General features: G+C 45.3%; 1 protein-coding gene across 2 annotated transcripts in view; it reads left to right on the plus strand.

The window, feature by feature from the left end:
• Window positions 1–23,739, plus strand: part of LOC137426732 (F-box only protein 11) — a 164,158-nt gene that overhangs the window by 13,961 nt on the left and 126,458 nt on the right. The window contains exon 2 of one of the 2 annotated variants that reach the window (XM_068115550.2): window positions 10,225–10,292. The exons of the other annotated variant lie outside the window; for it this stretch is intronic. The gene's annotated coding sequence lies outside the window, so the exon portion shown is untranslated. The remainder of the gene's footprint in view (window positions 1–10,224; window positions 10,293–23,739) is intronic. 2 annotated transcript variants of the gene reach the window in all.

The following is a 23,739-nucleotide window of genomic DNA, read 5'->3' on the forward strand; positions in this document are numbered from 1 at the left end:
GCAAGATGTCCGAAAGTTGTCTACGTGAGATGCGGTGGACCTGGGCACGATATTTAATGGGGGAAGAAGGGGAAGGTCGGTTCTACAGAGTGTTGTTTACAGACAATGGGACTAGGGAATGGGGGATTGGGGGTAGTTGGGGAGTATTGGGGAAATAGGGGAATATTTACAAGCGGATATGGATGGAGGCCAAATCCCATATCCGCAACATTGCACCCTTCTCTACCCTCGGGGCGGCCCGACCCGATAAATTTTTACCTACTTTAGTGTGGCACTCAGATGTCGTTCCCTCTACTATTAACTCTACCCTGAGTGCGACAGTTTTACAGATGTTCACAAATGAGTAAATATGTCCCCCTGCGACGTTGCACCCTTCTCCTCACAGAAACACACCCACAGGATAACCGAATCGCGGAAAGAATTCTCAAACTAAACATACAGCCGGTAGGGAGTATTATTTACAATGACTACGCTGATATTTACACTACGATCCAGGACCTGTTTTTGGAGGAACACATGCAGATGTTATGCATAGAGAGAGCACGCATGCCAGCATCGATACACCAACCCACGAGTGCTCTGTGGCCTTACGGCCTTTAATAATGTGCAAAGCACCAAAAGCACCACCCCATAACACAGTCAGCACCATCCGGTGCACCAATAAAGCGTTCATAAACCACCGGTGGTGTCGCAGCCGGCCGATGTTCTGCCGCTGGTCTTGCCTTCGTGTGGTGCACTTGGTGTTCTGGCTTCTTTCAAAAATAAAGAAAGGCGCCAACCGCGTCCATTTCTGTATTGTGGCCGTCAGGGGGCCAACTATTAGTGGTTCACCTGTATGGCATAGGTGCCACGTTGACCCATAGGTCCATCACGGGTGGTGCTTGCCCGCAAAAGAACTGCGGTCCATTGTGGGTGGCCACAAACATTGCGGTCCATATGGTGTATCGATCCCGGCAGCAAGCAGCGAAAGTGCAGGCCCACAACTGCGGAGCCAGCACCTCTCTCTCCTCTCTCTCTGCCCCAAAGCCAGATCCTCGGAGGTGGGAGACAAAAGAAGCAGACAAGTGAGTAAGGTGGTAAGGGCGCAAAAGTGCACGCAATACAAGGTAATGCACACTGGGGGCACATGGGAACCAGGTGAGACAGGTACGTTCCTACCGTACGCCCCCCCCCCCCCCCCACCAGGTAACCTACATGGCCCCTCCCTTACCCCTTACTGTATCCACAAAACACAACACTACCCATAAACATCTACTTTACAAATCAACAAATGTCCCTACTGTCTTCCCCGTTCCTCCCATAAACCAAATTCGTCTTCTCTCCCTCCTAACCAATCAAATTTGCCATTTCCAACTCTCATCACAATTTGCCATCTCCAACTCAACATCAAAATTTGCCATCACCAATTCATCATCAGTCCCTCCTAAGGAGGGAGAGATGGAATCACCCCAATGTCTCATCCACGTCGTGATGCGTCTCACCAATCCACACAGCAATTCTCATTTCCTGCAACAGAACAAAGAAAACACAGGTGTGGAGTCATCATCATCACCACAGGTAAGTGGCTGCGTATGGTGCGACAGGTTCATCAATCCTAACTATTTCCTAAATGACTTTAACAACTTTACATTACCCGGGGTCTTTCCCTGCCAATCCATTGGCCCTCTTACACTATGGGTTCTAAAAACCAATTCCCATTGACCAAACTGTGGTGCTTTTCAATTTGGGGTCTCACTCCCCCGATTCATCTCCCGGTGCCCTCGCACAATTTCTGGGCCGCGACGTGTAGCTCTCCCAGCCGGTCTACCCACCTGCACACCCCCACCACTGCAGTTGCCTCCGAGCTTACCTGCTCCTTACCCTAACCTATCTACCCGGGGAAGGCCCTCTGGCGCTCTCCCCACTCGGTGCCCTCTCTGGCACTGGGCTACCCGGGTCCGTCCTCCGGATCCTCGGGCCCCACTGACACTAACGGCTCCCAGAGCCCACCTGCGGCCTCACCTGGCCGACATCCTCACAGTGGTGGAGTGCCCAACCAACTACACACACTAACAGGCTACACGCCCAGCCATTTCCACAACACTAATGCACCCATCCACAATACCATTCTGCAACCGCACCACAAATGCCAATATCCAACCACAATTTACCTATACCCTCTACCTAACACTTACACTACCCGCCCCGGGTACTCGTGAAAGGGGTCCACTCTTCCCCCATTCACACCTTCGCACCATGCACACCACTCCGTACCACTTACTCCAACTCTCTCCACACCACTCATTCTCTGCTCCATATATTCCACACACCTGTACTTGCACACCTGTGCTCTCATACTTGGTGCCACCTGCACCCTTCTCTCCCCAAGCGCATTCGCGCTGATCCACAACACTCACTACTCATCCACTGCTCCACACACCTGTCCAGTTCTCACACAGCATCATCTCATCTAACTACTCCCCTCTGAAACTTGCGCTTCCCAGTCGTCCCTTTAAACTATTGCGCTCCCACGTCATTATCATCCACACTAAACTACCTGCATCCCCACTACAGGTATCAGTCACTAACTAAACTTAACGTTACCTAATGTCATCTTCGCTAGATCCCTATCAATATCCTAACCCACCCGGGCTAGTTTTCACTGCCATACACCCCATAATCTATTGCGCATTTGCCCCACACTTGTGAGGGATGACAGAGTTGCCATCCCACCACATCGGGGCATCTCCCACTACCAATTTTGCACATCAAATTTCAACAAATCAAAAATTTGCCAATCACTGCCCATCATCTGCCAATCATTACTGCCACTCCTTTGCCAATCATCAAATTTTGTTTTTCTCTAATTTTGGGGCCAAAACACTATCCTCATCACCCAGTCTACTCACTAATGCCTCTCGGTGCGCCAATTCCTGTCCAAAGCCCGGCTTGGTAAAGCCGAGCAATGAATGCGGGTTGTTCCGTGCCAGCGGCTGGATGCGTCCGGCATTCGGTGCAGGGACGGGGGCTTACCCGTGCCGAGATCCCACGCACCATCTCGGCACGGAGCCATCCACTGTCCCGATCTCGACCTGCCGGCACGTCTCAATAGCAAGTGGTCGCCATGACGACCCTTCCTATCGAGCCGCCCGCTCCGCCTAGTGGAGCACGGACGCGGCCGTTCAAAGCGAGGCCCAGCGCGCACCGAGGGCCCGATTCGGCTAAAGGTCGCTCTAACCTCTAACCCGGTTACCTTCGATGCTTCACCTGCATGCTTACACCCCGCAGCCCGTTCCTTGCTCACACATCCAGCCGTTTCCATGCTCCTCGTACCTTTCCTTACACACCCAGGTATACTCATTCCACTCACAGCCTTGGTCACACACCTGACCACCGAACACCTTGGCACACATTCGTCGCTCGCACACCTCACCAATACACCTCTTCGCGCCCCCACCTCGGTCACCTCCTCTGTGACAATCACAGGTGTGCTCTCACTCGCACACCCAACCACGTGCCTCACTACCAATTCCAGCGTGCATTCCCACTCACGCTCTACCATTCCAGGTGTGCTTCCTTTCTCACCTGTCACAACCAACTCACGCTCCTTGTCACTCTCACTACTCTCACCTCCATTCTTGACAGCGCACTCACCCTTACTCTTGACAGCGCACTCTTCCCTCATGCACCCGTCCGTTACACACCTTTCTCGCGCACACTCTTGCGCACACTCTCCCGTCACACCCTCTGTAACACTCACCACCGGCGTGCATTCTTCCTTGCCTTTGACAGCGCACTCTTTCCCCATGCACCTGTCCGTCACACACCTTTCTCGCGCACACTCTTGCGCACACTCTCCCGTCACACCCTCTGTAACACTTACCACACCGCGCTTCCATGTGCTCCCTCGCACACGCGCTACGACCGACTCGCTCTCGCCAGCACACTCACTCCTCGGCATGCACTTTTTCCTCACACACCCCAGAGTCGGACTTTCTCGCACACCTCCTTTTTCGCACACTAGACCTGTCGCACACTTCACCAACGGCCTCTCACGAACACCCGGGTCCATCTCGACCCCCAAGCTTATTAAATCCCCTGGCGCATCATACGCACGACCATATTGGTCACCACTTACACCGGGTCCTCTTCCTCTTCGCTTCTCCTCCATCACCTGCGAATCCCTCATCCGGTTAATGAGCACATCATCACGATCCGAACACAGACTTTGGACCAATTCTTTTACCTCCTCCTTTATCTCTTTCTTATCCCCTCTCCGTCGCTTCTTAATTTCGCTCACCCCTTCTTCCACTTCTTCTAATTTCTGCTTCACCTCTTTTATTTCCCGGTACGTCTCCTCAAGCTCATCCTCTAAGGCTACCTTGACCGTTTCCATGTGCGTCCTCACCTGCCGGTCCTTCGTCTCCATTACCTCTGTCACCTCGTCCAACCTCGTTGTCAGTCCCTCACGTACCATCTGACATTCCCTCTTCGTCGCTATCAAGTCATCTTTTAGTTCTTTCTGTGTCGCCTTTAACCCTCCTAATACCGCAGTGTTCCTTTGAACCTGCTCCGTTAGTCCTTTTTGTCCCTCCGTCAGCTGTTCCACCTCCTGCGTCAGGTCCTCTATGCCCCCTTGTAACTTTACAGTCCCCTTTCTCACCTCCTTCTCCATGTGCTCCTTACAGTGCCTCACCTCCTCGCGCACTCCTCCGACCTCCTCACTCACACCTCTTCTGATCTCTTCTCCCATCACTTGCATCTCCTGCCCAGATGCCACCCTCATCTGCTCCATTTCCTCCCTGTGAGCATCCAGTTTGGTTTCTACCCCCATTCTGACCCCCTCTATCTGCTGCCCCATTTGGTTAACTTCCCTTTCCGCTTGGTCCCTCATGTCCCTCAATTTGCCTTCCATCCTGTTTTCTAACCCCTCTAACCCCTTTTGCATCCCTTCCATTTGATTCTCTTGAGCGGCCATTCTGTTTTCTACCCCCATTAACCCATTTTTCACCTCTTTTATCCCGTTGTCTAACCCCTCAAATTTGTCGTCTAACTTCCCAAATTTCTTGTCTAATCCCTTAAAATTATTGTCTAACCCCTCACCGGTACCCCTCGCTTCGTCCCTCATTACCCCCATTTGGTTTCCCATTACCCCCAATTGCTCACTCTGAGCATCCATCCGGTTCCCCATTACCCCTAATTGGTTTCCCATTACCCCCAATTGCTCACTCTGAGCCCTCATTTCCTCCCTCATTTTCTCGCTATTCTGGGCCATAAGGGCCTTCATTTGTATGAAAAAAAGGTCCAAATCTACCAGCGGCGCTACCACGGTCGCGGGCGTGGACGCCGTGGCCATGTGCGAGGCGCCATTTTGCGCGCCCGCAACCTCGTGCGTGACGACGCTATTTTGCGAATCTGCTACCCTCACTGCTTCGCTCTCCTCTTGTCCCTCAATTTGGTCCTGGATCGACCCTGCCTCACTCTCTTCTACCGGAACCCAGCCGTCTTGGTCTGCCATAGCGCGACTTTCAAAATTTGGGTTTTTATTTTTTTTGTAAAACACAATTAAATTTCGCTGTTATAATTTCGAGCGCGTGAAACGCGCTCCGGATCAAATCGCAACTCCTGACACCAAATGTTACCCTAATGGTACAATTGGTGTTCCAAAATTTGGGCCTAACAAATTTAGTCCCAGGTCCGAATCCAACTCCTCGACACCAAATGTTACAGACGCGGTTTTGGATGTTGGTTTACCGAGCGGTTTGGTATGACCACGTCTGCACAGTTTACCCGATTATACTCGAACGTTGGCCGAGTCACGCTACGCTAAATCAATTGAGGAAAGGACACAACGGCTGGGTTAAATGACACGACACCAGGGGTACAGTTCTCAAGACCTCCGGAGGAGGTTATAATATTTCGGAACGTTGAGATTACAAAGACAAGAGGTACAGCATAGGAAGGTAGGCACTTAACCACGGTCTTATAGTAGCCCCGACAGACCACAGATAAACAGGACAAAACTGACTCACACAGGGATTGATGGCAAGGAAGGGCAGGTAGTCGAGGCTCAAGGTGCACCTTGGCTCAGGGGCAGAATCGACCCGGTCCGGTCCAGAGATGCGGGAGGTCTCTCAGCCCTCGGAGGTGGCGACTTCTCTTTCCAAGCTGGGGGCGCATCTGACGTCACGTCCGGTAAGTGGCTGCGTATATCCGGCGGGGAGTGACACGCCCTCGGCTCGTTAGCTCCGCCCCAGATGGAATCGGCCCGCCACTTCTTATTGGGTGCTGGGGGTTACCGGGCTCCGCCCTTGACGAGGGGCCGACAGTCAGCCCCTTCGTGGTAACCCCGCCGGAGCACTTGGGCAATGGCGGCTAACCAAGCCGGAGTGAGGACGCACACTCCCCGCGCGCTGTTGTTGTAGTTGTTGTTGTTGTTGTTTCATGGGGAGATGGGAGGAGGTATGGGGAGGTCCTAAACTCACTACTGGTGCCATACAATCACATTCTGGTGCAACGAAGAGTCAGAATTAATGGAAACGAGTCCTTAACTGACATAGACTAAGAATAACTAGCAAGATGTCCGAAAGTTGTCTACGTGAGATGCGGTGGACCTGGGCACGACATTTAATGGGGGAAGAAGGGGAAGGTCGGTTCTACAGAGTGTTGTTTACAGACAATGGGACTAGGGAATGGGGGATTGGGGGTAGTTGGGGAGTATTGGGGAAATAGGGGAATATTTACAAGCGGATATGGATGGAGGCCAAATCCCATATCCGCAACAATATAATCAGATGTAGGCATTTTCAAATAAATGAGTCTTTAACAGAGATTTGAAAATGTTCGCATTGTCAGCTTTGTGTGCATGCATGCCAGTCAAGAAAGTAAGACGCAAGAGAGCAAATTAGTCCAGAAAATGATCGGCACTTCCTGTCCCCTCTTTCCCTTTTAATTCCTTTTCCCCCTCTCCTCCCTCTCCTCCCCACATAAAACTACATTTCTGAACAAAGATTATTGCAATAAACAAAATCCGATTCTTACCTTAGACTAAGAGAAAATCATATCAAAAGCGAGGGGCACTACTTACACAATTACACAATGTAGGCACTCAAATTTTGTACTAGGTTACGCGCAATGTATACACACTAGCGGGCAGTGCACTAGTGTGTGGCGCAAACAAATGGAAACAAATTGGCTTCTAATTCCGGTATTGTCGTAACTCTCTCTATACAGGGACTCTACTCACGACGAAGCTACGCTTATGTAAAATATCACACCACAATCTATATTATAAAGCAGGAGTGTCTGTCCATCCGACCGTCCCTGAACTATTCCCTCGGTTTTGGGGCTAGCCCCACCAAACCTTCTGCGGATTTTTTGGGTCCCAGTGAGACACTAAGGTGGGTGGGAGGTTTCATAAATTCCTCAATACAATTATGATTTTGACTTTCGATCTGTGCAAGACTGCTCCCTATCCAGATGTAAACACGATCACTGGTTTGGCAAAAACATTCGCTGGCTTGATAATAACTTAATGCAATTGTCTGACTGCCTATTTGGCAATCAAAATTGAAAATCATTCCAAACAGGAAACATAGTTTTCAGCGACACCATAAAGGACACAAACACATATATATATATATATATATATATATATATATATATATATATATAGATAGATATATATATATATATATATATATATATATATATATATATATATATATAGATATATATATATATATATATATATATATATATATATATATATATATATATATATATATATATATATGCAGTAATTCAAATGTGTCCTGATGTGTCCTATTCCTGAAGCAGCACGCATATCTCATGGTGGCCATCTTGGAGATGTAATCGCTACTGTGGCGTCATCGATTGAGCAAGTTTTGCGCTGAATATCTGAGGTGTTTTCCTTCCAAAAACATCCAATTTGAGAGATCATGGCATAAATATAAACCCTAGCTCATGTGATGTACCACATTTGATATCAGATGGTTAACTCAGAGTATCTGTGCTGCATTTCACTCTCTATCGTTTGTGAAATACTTCCGAATGAATACTGCACTCATGGCCCATCGGATATCAACAGTGTTCCACAACACTCGTTACATTCTCTCTCTCTCTATATATATATATATATATATATATATATATATATATATATATATATATATATATATATATATATATGTATATGTATGTATATATTATATTGTTGTGGATCTGCCGCCAGCCTTCTCCCCTTACCAAGGGGGGGATTATTCCCCTTGTCTTGACTGACCTGGCGTGACCCGGGACCTATTACGTCCCTTCCGGACAGCGCTAAATAGGGTTGCAGGACCAAATTTGCTGTTACCTAAGTACTAGCGCTGCCCTGGAAGCGAGGAAATAAGCCCCGCACAAACCACGTGTGTTCGTGTGCCGAGCGGTTGCGTACACGTGATCCGCGCCGTTATTACTTACTAGACCCCAATTCAAGCGGTTCTATTCGTACCACGCTTAGTCAATGGCGAAATCACAAAGATGATCGAATTGGAAAGAAAGGAAGAACAAATGGTTTAATTACTATCACACGTATGTACAGTGCAGGATGAAGAGACACAGAGCAGCTTATACAGTCTTATTCTTAATACCCAGGACAAACGGACCCGTCTCACACACACACTCACACAGGGATTGCTGATGGGCAGGTTGATGTTCACCAGCGTGTCCAGGGATGGCTCCCGTGCAGCTCTCTCCGGCCCCCGGCACATCCCTTGGAGATGGAAGTCGGTGAAAGCAGGAGCTCGCCGCGTGTCATCTGAACGGAGCGGGTTATCACTGGGCAAATGGTAGGGAGCGGACTTTGGTGCGGCTCGCGGTTATTCACTTGCGGCTATGGCCGCGCTTACTCGCGTGGCTGAAAAGCGCAATATGCGTTACCGGCGCGTCTGGCTGCGCCCGAGTACTTTGTACAGTTCAACGCCTCTTCTCTCTCTCTGCGCAAGTCCTCAAACAATGCGCGTATCCTCTGCAAGTCCGTACAAGCAAACAACGCGCGTATCCTCTGCAAGTGGCGCGTAGCCACTGGTACAAGTAAGTCCTTCAAGTCCTTTGCCACTGCCGTATGCACACGAGTCCTGTTCAAGTCCTCTTATCAAGCTCCCTTTCTGCAAGTCCTTTGCAACACGCTTATCCTCTGAAAGTCTAACGCTCTCCACTTGCAAGTCCTTTCGAGGGCTTTTCGCAGCGGGTTATATAGGCACGCCCCGCGGGCCGCGAACCTTCTCGAACTCACCAGACGCGCTTCACCACGCCCTCTCACGCCATTCCGCTCGAGCTCTGATTGGCTGGTGGCTCTTACCGTCATCGCCTCTGCCGTTCCCGACCTCAACGCCGCCCCCACCTTTTTAGGCCTACCTCATGTTACTCGACTAGTGGGCAGCCAAATGGGGCACGGGATGGATTATGCCCATATAGGTAGAATTGGAGGTTGGACGCAAAATGAATGTAGGGCCTACTCTCCTGTCTTTACACAACGCAGGTACTAAGAGGGGAAATGGCCTATTCTTACACGTACTAAGACATAACTATACTACAAATGGGCCTATATGTTGCTCGTGGAACCAACTATGAGGGGCAAACCTTTAACCTTTAATGCCTTCAATGTGCAAATCTCAAAACCGCAGCACTGCCCCCCTCCCTTGCCAGACTCGTCCCCGAGTCGAACCCACACAAGTGAGAACGACCGGTTTTGAGAAAGGTTTGGGACTAGTTTTTAAATTACGTGTGACACTTAGATGTGGTTCCCCTCTAACATTTAATCTAACTCCCTGTATGTGACAGTTTTACAACACTAGATATGTCCCACCTACTGCGTTGTGTAACTAACTCTAACGACTCACACCCACAGCTAACCGAATTGCGGAATTGTTTTGAAACTAAACATAATGCCGGTGGGTAGCATCTTATTTACAATCACAACCTAATTATTTACATCTCTATAACCCAGGACCTGTTCTTTTTGTGGAAAGAAGTTTGGAGGGGAGAAAACACAGCAATGCACCAATGTACCAATACACATTTCACAAAAGGTTCACATTTCAAATGTCATATTTGCTGCTTGGCTGCATCTTCTTGCTTCCTGCTTCATCTTCGGTGTGCAATAATAAAAAACTTAAAGGTCTTCTTTCCTGGCACACCAGAATACAATGTACAAACTGTGTCCGTTTTTATTGCCAGCAGGGTCAATCTCACGTGGTCCGACTGCGTGACATCGACGCCACTTAAAACCAGTGGTCCGCAGGTGCAAGGTAAGTTTGCAGCAAATGACTGCTCAGCAAAAATGCAAGGCCACAGAACGTGTGGTCCATAAGGTGTATTGTGGTGCAGCAAAATGCAGAAGGGGTGCCGCACAGGTGCAGCGGCACAGCGGCACAGTTCAGTGTTCCTGCACACTCCCCTCCAAAATGGGTCCATGGGTGGGGAGGAGAGACAAAGCACAATTAGCAAAGGAAAGGACGCAAAGGTACACATCAATACGAGGCAATGAAACATGAGGGGCGCGGGAGAGCGAGCAGGGCAAGCTCGTCCCTAACCGTTCGTAACCCCCTATGTCAGCTACACTACAGTACCTTTACCCCTCCCTGTATTTACACTTTACAAATTTGTCTCTACGTCCTGTCTCCCATATCCCCCTCTAAACCAAATTCGTCTTCCAATCCCTCCCAAGAAGGAAGAGATGGACTTGCACACAATGTCACACTTCCACGTCATGATGCATCTCACTTACTCAACAGTTTACAAAACCCGGTGTGGAGTTCCGTCTCCCTTGGTGAGTGGATGTGGATGGTGCGAAGAGATTCCTCATCCTAACTATACTCTAATAACATTAACTCAGTTACACTACCCGGGGTCATGCCCTGCCAATTGGCATCTTTAAACGATGTGGTTCTAAAAACCAATTCCCATTGACCATCCTGTGATGCCATCCAATTTGGGTCTCACTCCCCAATTTTTCTTACTGTGCCCTTGCACAATTTCGGGGCTGGGTCGTGTGGCTCCACTAGCAGGTCCAACTACCTGCGCACCTCCACCACTGAAGTCGCCACCCGAGCTTACCTTGCTCCTTGCGAGTACCCTAAGTTGGAGGTCTCGTCTCTTCAAAGCTGTCCATGCGGCACGCTTTCGAAGTTAAGTAACTTTTCACAATTGTGTTTTTGTCGAAACTGTATCTTTCTCTCTGTGTATGTCCTATTGGGGTGTCTTTAATAGTATTCTTGGTGTTGGTTTTTCGTACCTGTGTACAGAATCGTCGGTCTTTCGTATCGCGTATTCTGAGGCCTAGTGTAGTATAGTAGGCTACCGTGTCTGACCTTGGCTTGAGGCTTTGTTCTTGTCTCAGCGGTTCTTCGATCGTGCTGCAATTACTTTCTGGTCTCTGGTTTTCCCGGTCTTTTCACCCCATACTTCCTTGTTTTAAAATCTCCCCAAAAAAAAAACCAAAAAAATATTTCCTTCTCTGGTCTTATTCGTTTATTCGTTGTTCTTATTTGTTCGTTCGTTCTTCGACCACGTTGTTTGTGATCTCGTTGTTAAAAAATGTCTAATCTGTCCCCTGAAGAACTGTATTCTGTCATATTCTATAACACCTTTTTCTTCTTCTTCGATAAAAGGATGCTTTCGACTTGCTCACCAAATCAATTCATTCCAAAAAAAATTCCATCTCTTATAGTGCATCTTTCATTCATTCCCTAAACTCTACAGCACTCCACCCATCCTTCAGCGTCCTCAAACGTATTTTTGACTCGAATGTCTCAAGAAACTCATTTTGCAATAAATGTTCGTTTCCCATTAATCGTACACTTTTCAAAATCCAATCTCACCCCTCCCTTCCAAATCTTCCCCATCACCCCTCCCCTCCAAATCTTCCCCATCACCCCTTCCCTCCAAAACTTCCCCATCACCCCTTCCCTCCAAATCTTCCCCATCACCCCTCCCCTTCAAAACTTCCCCATCACCCCTCCCCTTCAAAACTTCCCCATCACCCCTCCCCTCCAAATCTACCCCTTTGCCCCTCCCCTCCAAATCTTCCCCATCACCCATCTCTTTCAAATTTTCCCCCTTGCCCCTCCCCTCCAAATCTTCCCCATCACCCATCCCTTTCAAATCTTCCCCCTTGCCCCTCCCCTCCAAATCTTCCCAATCACCCCTTCCCTCCAAAACCTCCCCATCACCCCTCCCCTCCAAAACTTCCCCATCACCCCTCCCCTCTAAATCTACCCCCTTGCCCCTACCCTCCAAATCATCCCCATCACCCATCTCTTTCAAATCTTCCCCCTTGCCCCTCCCCTCCAAATCGTCCCAATCACCCATTCCTTTCAAATCTCCCCCCACACCCCTCCCCTGCGAGACTCTCCCTCGCTCCTCCTCCTCAAAGCGTCCTCCCCGCTTCTTCCCCCTTCCAACTTTCACCTTCCTCTCCCTCAACCTTCTGCCTCACTCTTCCCCCTCGTCAAATAACACCTCACTGCGCCTCACCCAATCACCATCAAACCTTTTGTTCGCCCCATTCTTCCCTTTCTCCAAGCTATTCTGTAATCTCTGACACACCTTCAACAGCTCTCCCGACCTCTTCCTCCTCTTCCACATCTTACCCTACCGCTCCCCCCCCCCCCCCTGTTCTGTATCCGATGCTCCCCCTTCCTCTTCCTTAACAGTATGGACCTCAAACATCCGGGGCCTTCGCTCGAACTTGTCTGATCTCTCCATACAGGTTGCTTCTGACAAACCAGACGTGATCTGCTTAACAGAAACTTTCCTCCTTCATGATGTCTCTGATTCCTTGGTATATCTCCCAGGTTACTCCCTCCTCCGGTATGATTAACCTGAGCCTCGTCATGGAGGTGGGGTTGCTATCTTTATAAAAAACTCTCTTCCTCACTTGCCCTGCACTGCCCTCTCTCCACCTCACCCCCAGGAATACCTTTGGCTACGGCTTCCCCTTCGCTCCCACCTTTTGTTCATATGTGTGTTGTACCGTCCACCAAACAGTGATGACTCCATCTACATCTCGCTGTCTGAGAATATGGACCAACTTCTATCTACCCATCCCAACTCTCTCTTTGTCATATGTGGTGATTTCAACTGTCACCATGCCAGTTGGCTGGGTGTGGGTACCTCTCTCACCAGCCATGGCTCTTCAGCAAAGGACTTCTGTGACTCACTGGGACTGACACAATCTGTCAATTTCCCGCCCCGGATTTCAGTCAACGGAGCATCTTCTCTTCTGGACTTGGTTATGACTAACTTCCCTGAAAATGTCTGCTGCTCTTCTTCTGCTCCAATCGGCTCTTCTGATCATGTGCTTGTTAAAGTGGACATCTCTCTGACCATTCTCAGAAAGCCTCCTCAGCGTCGACGAGTCTGGCATTTCACTCAGGCCAACTGGCACGGTCTTAAAGCAGCCATCAATCATCTGGACTGGTCTCCCATCTCTACCGCCTCTGACATCAACTCATCCTGGGAATTCTTCCAAAGTAAATTGCTCTCTCTCATGCACAGATTTATCCCATCTCGTTTTCAGTTGTCATACCCTTCCTCCCGTCCATGGTACACGGAATCTTGTGGTGAGGCTATTGCCCAGAAACAACTTACTTTCGTCTCCTGGAAAGCAAATCCAACGGAAGGAAATCTCATTTCCTTTCACAAAGCCCGAAACAAGTGTGTGTCCACCCTCAGGAGAGCCAGGAAACAATATCTCTCCGTTCTCAGGACCGAACTCTCTTATCTGACTCCCTCTTCCAAATCCTGGTGGTGTCTGGTCAAATCTGTTTCTGGTGTTTGTTCCCCCTCCATCTCCTCCCTCACCTCAAATGGCCACACGGCTGACTCTGCACGTGAAAAAGCTGAATGCCTCAACTCTGTGTTTGCCTCTAAATCTTGTGTCCCAAACCCATCCCTCTCTGTACCCACCATACCCAGTCATACCCAGCTGCTCCTGGACTCTGTGTCCTTTCCTCCTGACAAGGTGGAAAAGTTTCTGTCAACCCTCGACTCGGATTCTGCAACTGGACCTGACGGCATCAGCCCACGGGTCCTAAAATCCTGTTCTTCCGCTCTTTCACTCCCTCTCTCTGTTCTCTTCACCCTCTCTTTTGCTCAAGGTCATCTTCCATCTGCTTGGAAATCTGCCAACATCACCGCTTTGCACAAAAAAGGTGCAAAAACAGATCCCAGCAACTACAGACCAATCAGCCTTCTCCCAATTATCAGCAAAGTCATGGAATCCAGCATTGCTTCAGATATGAAATCTTTCCTCTTCTCCAATGGCTTGATCTCTGGTCATCAATTTGGTTTCAGACCTGGACACTCTACTCTGGACATGCTGCTTCTGCTTTCACAACAATGGATGGAGGTCCTCAATGCCAAACAGGAAATTAGAGCAGTCTCCCTTGACATATCACATGCCTTCGATATGGTCTGGCACCCCGCTCTGCTCACCAAACTCTCCTCTTTTGGTATCCATGGAAATCTCCACGCATGGCTGGCGGACTTCCTCTCTAGTCGTAGTCAACGTGTGGCCCTGAATGGGTTTCTCTCATCTCCTCTTCCTGTTCAGGCTGGAGTTCCCCAAAGCAGTGTTCTGGGCCCTGTGCTTTTTCTGGTCTTCATCAATGATCTCTCTGACTCTTGAAAATCCTCTCTATCTCTTTGCTGATGACTCTACTCTCTGTCGCTCCATTCTTCATCCCTCAGATCGGCAGTCTGCAGCCTCCTCACTCTCTGCAGACCTGGACAAAATCAGACTGGGCAAACAAGTGGAACATGTTTCAATCCTGACAAATCTCACACTCTTACGATGTCTCTCCGAAAAGACCGACTGGACAACCCTCCCATCCACTTTCTGAATAATCCTCTCCAAGAAGTTCTGTCACTCAAGCTTTTGGGTCTCACTATCTGCCATGATCTTTCCTGGTAAAACCACATTTCAAATCTGGCCTCCAAAGCCAGTCGCCGACTGGGCATCCTCCGTCGTGCGAAGTCCTTCCTTGGCACACCTGAGCTCCTCACCACATACAAGGCTTTCATCCGCAGCTCAATGGAATACTGCTCTCCCCTCTGGGCTGGTGCTCCTGCCTCACACCTAGCTCGTCTTCACGCTGTTGAAACCAAAGCATTCAGAATCATTGGAATCTCACGCGATGAAGCTAACTCCAAGGGCCTCTCACTCACTCACCACAGGCAGGTTGGTGGTCTTTCCGTCTTCTACCGACTCCTCTCTGGCCTTGCCCCCCCAGCTCTCTCTGGGCTCTGTCCCGCAAATATTCCTACAGGTCGCACAAGATCTGCCTGCAACCCTCTTATGGTTAAACTGCCAAAATCAAGACTCTCTGCTCACCTTCACTCCTTCATTCCTCTTTTCTCCCACCTCTGGAACAAACTCCCTCACTCTTCAATCCCACTCCACCCTCCAGGTCTTTAAAACAGCTGTTCACCACCATCTCTTATCTTCCCCCATCCAAAACCTTGATCTTTTCTACCCCTGCTAATTTCACCCCAATTCCACTTTTTTGAAATACCAACTTTTGTCCTGGAAGTCCTTGGTGTCCTTGTGTTTTATACTTCTCCCCCCCCCTTCCCACGCCGCCTCCCCCCAAGCCCTCATCCTTCCACACATCTCCCTGCTCTCAAATGTTGTGTTTGTGTGCTTCCCCTTCTCTCCCCATCTTGTCTTCCGCTCCCTCTTTTTATATATTTTGTTTGTCTGGTTGATTTGTTTGTGAAGTAAATGTTAGCTCTTTCACGAGCCTCGATTCAGTATACAAAATAAACCAAAAAACGGGGAAGGCCCCTCCTGGCTCTCTCACCCCTCTGATGCCCTCTCTGGCATTGGGCTACCCGGGTCCTTCTCCTGGATCCTCGGGCCCCACTGAACAACTCACAACTACCCTAACTGGCTCCCAGGGCCAACCTGCAGCCTCACCTGGCCGACAGACTACCAGTGGCGGAGTGCCCCAATAACCATAAGCACCAACAAAGCCCACACGCCCAGCCATTCACTGACTCATGCACCCATCCAAGCACTTCTGGCTACTTCCTGCACCACAGATGTCAATATCCAAACAATTTACCTAAACCGTCTACCTGACTTTTAAACTACCCTCCCCGGGTATCCGTGAAGGGGTCCATCTCCCCCCATTCACTCCTTCGCACCATGCATTCCACACCACTCATTCCACACCACTCATTCCACACACCAAGCTCTCTTGCACACCTCTTGTGCTCTTACACCTTTTGCCCACTTGCACACCATGCAAGTCAATTACTTCAACACACGCCATTCGTCCTCAATACACCACTCATACACCACCTCTGGTTATCCCCAACCAATGCCTCATTTTCTCAAGCTCATCCTCACACACAATTTCATTCAATTCCTCATTTGCTCAAGCTCATCCACACACACAATTTCTCCACACTACTACACACACACAGCATCATCTAACTAGCTGCTTTAACCCCCTAATACTCGTGCTTTCCCGTCTTCCCTTACACTAAGCACTCCCTCGTCATTAGCAACCATCTAATCTTACTACGTCCCCTCTACCTGCACCAAAGTCACTACTTAAATCTTGTGTCTCCTATTCTCATCCTTCAAAATCCCTAACAATATCCTAGCCCGCCCTCGGCTAGTTTACACTGCCATCCCCATACTCTAATGCTCATGTGCCCCAACTTCGTGTGAGGAATGGTGAAACCACCACTCCCCCACGCAGGGTACCATTCCCCAACACTATCACCCCCCCCCCCCCAGTCCTCTGCACTATGAGCCCCCGTCATTTGAGGTACTGGGTCCTGCCTCAGCCTCTAAAGCCGAGGCGATCCATGAGGGTGTCTGCTCGCCAGTGTAGGGTCTTACCCGGTCGGCGTGGATGATCCGAGGGAGGGCTCGTGGCCCCATTTTGATCTTGATGACCACGTCACAAATTTGCGCCAGGACGACCCCTGGGCCTTGCCAGGGTGGGGTGAGTTTGGGACACTTGCCCTTCCGCCCTCCGGGGATTGAAGAACCAAATCTTCATCCCCGGAGAATACTGACTCCCCTGGCTCCGGTGGTAGTACCTGCGCTTCATCTTGGCACCCGCCAGCTGAAGATGGCGGCGTGCGAAGGCATGGACTCTCTCCATGCCTTCCTCCAGGTGACGTGCATAGCCCTCCCCCGGCGGTCTATTAGAGGTCTCTGGCACGGGACCGCATAGCAGGTCAGCGGGAGCCCGCAACTCCCGCCCGTACATAAGCAACACTGGACTGCATGCGGTTGCCCCATGCTGGCTGGTTCGGTAGGCCATTAACAAATACGGGAGATGTTTGTCCCAGTCGTCCTGACGGGTGGTGGTAAATAATGCCAATTGTTGTACCAGGGTTCGGTTGAACCTTTCCACCATTGTGTCAGATTGTGGTCTTAAGGGCGTTAGTAGTGTATATATGTTGCTTCTGGGACACTCTCATTTTCCCATTGACTTACATGTTAATTTTCCTCTTAACCTCATTGCCCATTAACACCTCTATTTCTCCCACCCTAATCTTTATGAACCTTTTGTCTATAGTACCTATCCTTAATGTTGTTCATTAGACCACTCAAACACTACAAATATTTGTTTTCCCTTATAGACCTATAATCCTTCTTCTACATATCATCTGGCAGATTATCTTTGACCCACTCAAACATCGACCCATTCACTTACATGTTAATTTTCCTCTCACCTCTTTACGAACCTTTTAGCCTTTTGACACCTATCCTTAATGTTGTTCATTAGACCACTCAAACAATGATTCCCCCTTGGTCTTATGGTACTCTTACTATCAATGATCCCGAGTAGACCACTCAAACATCGATCCTACAAATATTTGTTTATGTGTGGGAAATAATTTAATTCTCTTGCCACTCCCTTCACCATCTAATATATTAACAAAAAAGATGTTTGTGTTTGGTTCTTTATTAAGATATTTTAACTGAGGTAAGATAAAATGGTAAACCTCCCTCAATGTTCTTGTTTGAGCGCCTCCAGTGCCACATACCATTTTTAAATTAAAGTATTTATTTTCCTGACAACCATCAAAGTTTTCCGTCCACTCAAAAATATTTCCATCTTTTTTACCCAATTCACCGGTATTTACATTAATTCTCTTATTTGTTTTGTAATTTTTTTTACCAGTTGTCTTTTCAATTATACCTATTTGATCTTTTTCACATTCGTTATGTTTACCATTTATATACCAAGGTTGATTACACCTCCACTCTTTAGTCTGGTTGGTACTTGGTTCTATCATTTATATAATCGTAAAAAGGCCGCGGTAGCCCGTTAAAATCCCTAACCCCCCCCCCCCCCCCCCCTTTTTAACTTTTCACTTCTATACTTATATAACCATAAGGGAGACTATCAATTCCATTTTCTAAATCTAAAATAAACCTCTTATCATCAAAAGCCCCCAATGCTTTCTTATTCACCTCTTCTGGATATAATTTATGTTTATAACTTCTTATTCCATTAATCTTTCTAAACTCTTCTTTCTTTGTTGTTAAACAGTTATAATAATCCTTAAAGTTTATTGTTTCTTTAATAACATTTTTCTTTACACCTTTTAACTTCTTATCAGTCTTTTCAACGTTATTCACAATGTATTTATAAGCATAAGCCTTAGACCTCAATCCCACAAATTCACTCATGACATTTCCTCCTAATTCATCCTTAAACTTTCCAATCACCTTTTTATTTTTAGAAGAGAACAACTCACTCTCTGGACTGTAATTACTTGTATCATAGATATTAATGTCCTTTTTCATGTCTGAATAAACATCATCAGTATTAATTTGCAAAATAAAACTATCTGTATCCATATAAAGTAGATTAACATCATTTTGATATTTCTTCCTCAAGTTATTATAAAAGTAATCATACATTAATGACTTTGATAAATCAAGAATTGATGTTCCAATATAAATAGTTTTGTCCATTTCAATACTCTCTTTAATCAAATGGATCGCACAAAAGTTCTCAGTAATGACCTCAGCTCTAGTAAAACTCGGTCTATTAATTAATTTTGATGCTTGTTCCCAAGATGTTGCTAGTCTGATATTTTGTCTTTTCCTCACATTTTCCATGGTCTTACCAAAGACCGCATTATTCATCAATTTATAAAAGTCTTTCTCAAAATCTGTTTTTGACTCTGTTCTTCTTTGTGTATTAAAATCAATGTACCCCTTTAACCAATGACTTTGATTGAACTTTAGAACCCTATGGATCTTCTCTACTCTTAGACCTTTTGATAAATATTGTCGCATATTTCTTTGGTGTAGAACATAATTTTTCTTGTTATATAATTATGTAGTAAGTAATTTTTCTGTTGATTCACCTATATTAAATGATTGTTGAAAATCACTTAACCACTCCTTTGGACTTTCCTTTTCACAAGCAAATGGGAGATCTTTGTGTAGGTTATGAAGTTCCTCTGGATATTTCAAATTGACCTCAAAATAATAACCAACCTTTGAATCATCCAATTCTTTTTGTGTAGAGATACATACATCTTGTAAAACCTTTTTGTAATCTTTTTCCTTTACCCATCTAAGTTTTCCATAAGGAAGAGCCTGAGACATTGCCCAGCCATACAGGTTGTTCGCATCATAATACATCAAGTAGGAGCTCTCTACCGATGGATCATAATTTGGAATGTACTTGTTATTTGCTTTAGCATATCTCTTTGAACAGACTTGTGAAATTCCTCCTCTCTTTGCCTTTTCAATCATCAAAAGCATATCAACATCGGTTATCAAATCCAAAGCTTGTTTTGTCATTTTCAACATCGCACTCCAGGCCAATCCAGGTGCTGTGTAGTAGTGAGCAGGATCCAATCCATATCCAGTGCGACAAACAGATCTAAAGGCTTCAAATACATCGGCCAATAAAAGCACATCAGTTTTGAGATACAAATCATGATACTCGACAAGATTCTTGATGTTATATTTTTCCCAAACATTTTGTGCGTGTACATAATCTTTATCAGATATATGACTGTTGTTTAATTTGTTATAGAAATTTTCTTTTGAAGGAAGTTGTGTTTCATTGAATCTCTCAAATGAGTCCATATAGTCATAGGGGTAAATTCCCTTTTGTGTTTTTTTTTTTTTTTTTTTGTATACAAGATCGAGGCTCGTGAAAGAGCTAACATTAATCACACAAAAAGACAAACCGACACACAAAACACAAAAAACAAGGGGAGCGGCAGACAAGATGGGGAGAGAGGGGGAAGGACACAAACACAACATTTGAGAGCAGGGATATCGGGAGGACTTGGGGGGAGGTGGGAGAGGAATAAAACATATGAACACTGCAAGGATTCTGGGGTGAATTACCGGAGGTAGAAAAGATCAAGGTTTTCGATGGGGGAAGATAAGAGATGGTGGTGAACAGCTGTTTTAAAGACCTGGAGGGAGGAGTGGGATTGAAGGGAGTGGGGGAGTTTGTTCCAGAGGCGGGAGAAAAGGGGAATGAAAGAGTGAAGGTGAGTAGAGAGCCTAGACTTTGGCAGTTTAACCATAAGAGGGTTGCAGGCAGATCTTGTGCGACCTGAAGGAATATTGGGGGGACAGAGCACAGAGAGAGCTGGGGGAGCAAGGCCGGAGAGGAGTCGGTAGAAGACAGAAAGACCACCAACCTGCCTGCGGTGAGTGAGTGAAAGGCCCTCGGAGTTTACTACATCGCAGGAGATTCCAATGATTCTGAAAGCTTTGGCCTCAACAGCGTGAAGCCGAGCAAGGTGTGAGGCAGGAGCACCAGCCCAGAGGGGGGAACAGTATTCCATTGAGCTGCGGATGAAAGCCTTGTATGTGGTGAGGAGCTCAGGTGTGCCAGAGAAAAAATCTTTATCTAAAAATCTTTTATCTAAAAAATACTCTGAAAGACATGGAAACTCTTTTAGATTTTGAACCAAGTTAGCCAATGGACTTGCCATGAATTTAAATGTATCAAGAAATCTGATATGAGTAATAGGAGATGTGTGAATTGTTTTTGTGAATGAAATGTATTTCTGAACCGTGTTTGGAATTGCTGAGATACTTCCAGAAGTCTTTGAGAGTTCCTTGATAAATAGATGTGTATCATAATGAGCGTTGTTATGAAGAAAAACAGGAATGAAAGAGGGGAGTTGATAATTAATATTACAACTTTGATGAGCCGGACCTCTATATTTACCAGTGAGATGACAATGGTCTCTAACCTTTAGACCTTTACCAATTTTCTTCTCACAAATATGACAGGCAACCTTTGGCTGTCTAAATTCTCTTTTTTCTTTACTTGTTAAGGACATTGGTTTATTGGTTTCTCTCATTATCTTGGTTAATTGGACACAGTCTTTTTCTAGTCGTTTCACAAACTCCTCTGGGGTATTTGAGCCTCTATACACCTCTAACTTGTTATATTCATCACCAACGGATGATTTGATATAATAACAAAAACCACAAGGAGTATGTTTTTGATATTTATTTGTGTATGATTCTTTTGGATCTGGAGAAGCAGTATCAATTTTTTCTACAATACTTTCAAAATCAGCATATATAACAAATGGATGTTTTATTGTTTTCGTTTCATCTTTGAATGTGATATTTGAGCCTTTTTTAGGCATGTTGATTACCGTTGATTTATGTTCACCACAATAATTTGAATGTTTATCTAATCTTTCTTGTGTATGGAAGAAGTTAAGACAACGCATACAAATATATATTTTATTTGTTCTTTTACATACTTGTGGTTTTATTAATTTTGTAATATCTTTGATGTATGTATAATGTGAATTTTCGTCTGAATTAAAATATGGAAGATTAATATGAGTTTGTTTACAATTGTCAGAAAGCTTTAAAACCTGAATGTTGTTTGTTTCTGTTAGACCATAAACATTAACTGATGAATTATTCAACTTTTCAAATTTAGGAATATCATTTAAAGTCATCGGAAACTTTAGATCTTTCGTATTTAATGTATTCTCATATTTTTTATGATGAGATACTCTTTCATCATGAAAATGTGGAGGATGTAAGTGTGCTAGAATAGACCAGAGAAAACATTTATTGTCTTTATTTTTGATATTGATAACTGCTTTTCTATTTTTGATAACCCGTGGTGAATCAATGTAAGAAGAAGCTTTTAGATTTAGAGGATCTGATTTAAGAATATGAATGTCTATGTAAATAATTTTTCCTATATTGAATCCACTTCCTACGATTGAATTATCCACATCTTGCTCTTGTTTAATAAGTTCATCATAGACTCCTGATGTTTTAAAATCCTGATATGAAGATATAAAGTGTGGCTCAGTTCTCATGTATGGTGTATCTATAACTCCTTCGTCCTTTGTCATTTCTAATTTTACTCCCATATAAAATTTAAGTGGTTTCATTTATTTTAGTGTTTTTTCAATCAACGTTTGAACAGCAGGTTTAACTATTTCTACAGCATCAACTATAGACTCTGGTTCAGGAGGTTTGAAGTTAAAGACTCTTATTTTAATATGTCCTTTGAATGCGCCATCAGAGTTTTTAGTTGTGATAAAATTTGATAAATGTTGATTTGTTTTAAGATGTATTTCGAAGCCTTTCTTGAGGATATTTTTATTACAGGCAGAACAGTGTTTTGTTTCCTTCTGAATAGGAGATAGTAGGTGAAGTAGATTAAATGTGTGTTTGTTAGTTTTAAGGTGTCTTTTGTATTGTTTATATTCTTGTTCACAAACGTCGCAATACGTTGCTTTGATCATATTTATATAGCAAAATTATACTTAAAGTAAAACACCTTTTTAGAGGCTTTTTTAAAGATGAAACTGTGCTTAAAGTAAAACACTTATAGAAGAAAGTGCCTTTTTACAGGCTTTTTATATATGAAACTATACTTAAACTAAAACACTTTTTCACTCAGAATCATCTGAGTCATAACTATCACATGAATACTCAGAATCATACTCAGTCATCAATAAAGCTACTCTCATAACTATCATTTGAGCACAAACTATTAGCATCATAACTATCATCTGAGTTCAATGAAATACTATCATCACCATCGTCCGAGTTCAATGAAATACTATCATCACTATCGTCAGAGTTCAATAAAATAGTAAAATCTTCACTGCTGTAATGACTCATATTTAATTAGCAGGGAAAATATTCCCATCAATATCTATATACTTTCTTTCATTAACAGATTCAATCTCTACATTTTTAATATCAAAAGTTATCTTTAAATAATCTCTAACTATCATAGAACGAAATGACATTTCACCAGAAATATTAACATCATTCATTTTACTTAGATCTACACCCTTTGGATTATTAAAGAAAATACAAATGTCTCCTCTAGAATTATTAATGGTCTTATCATTCATTTTCAAAGTATCGCGATCGATCACTTTTTCAAGCTTTGAATAAATTGCCAGGAGTAGAGGAGAAACTTTTGTTAGATTTACTTTAATGGATGTCTTTCCAGGTATAGTTAGAGCTCTTCCTTTAAATGAAATAGAGGGGCTCATGTTATTTTCCATAACTGGTTTTACCCAAAAATTTCCATATTTATCTTTGTTCAATTTAACATCTTTGACATCTTTTTCTATATCTTCCACTGAAGTAGAGATTGATTGAAATTTGTCTTTTGTGCTTTGAAACATTGTATTTATTAACGAATAAACTTGCGTTTAGTTTAAGTAAAAATTTAC

This window comes from Myxine glutinosa, chromosome 5, assembly GCF_964187855.1.
Source record: "Myxine glutinosa chromosome 5, kmMyxGlut1.1, whole genome shotgun sequence".
In the NCBI taxonomy this organism is placed as follows: Eukaryota; Metazoa; Chordata; class Myxini; order Myxiniformes; family Myxinidae; genus Myxine; species Myxine glutinosa.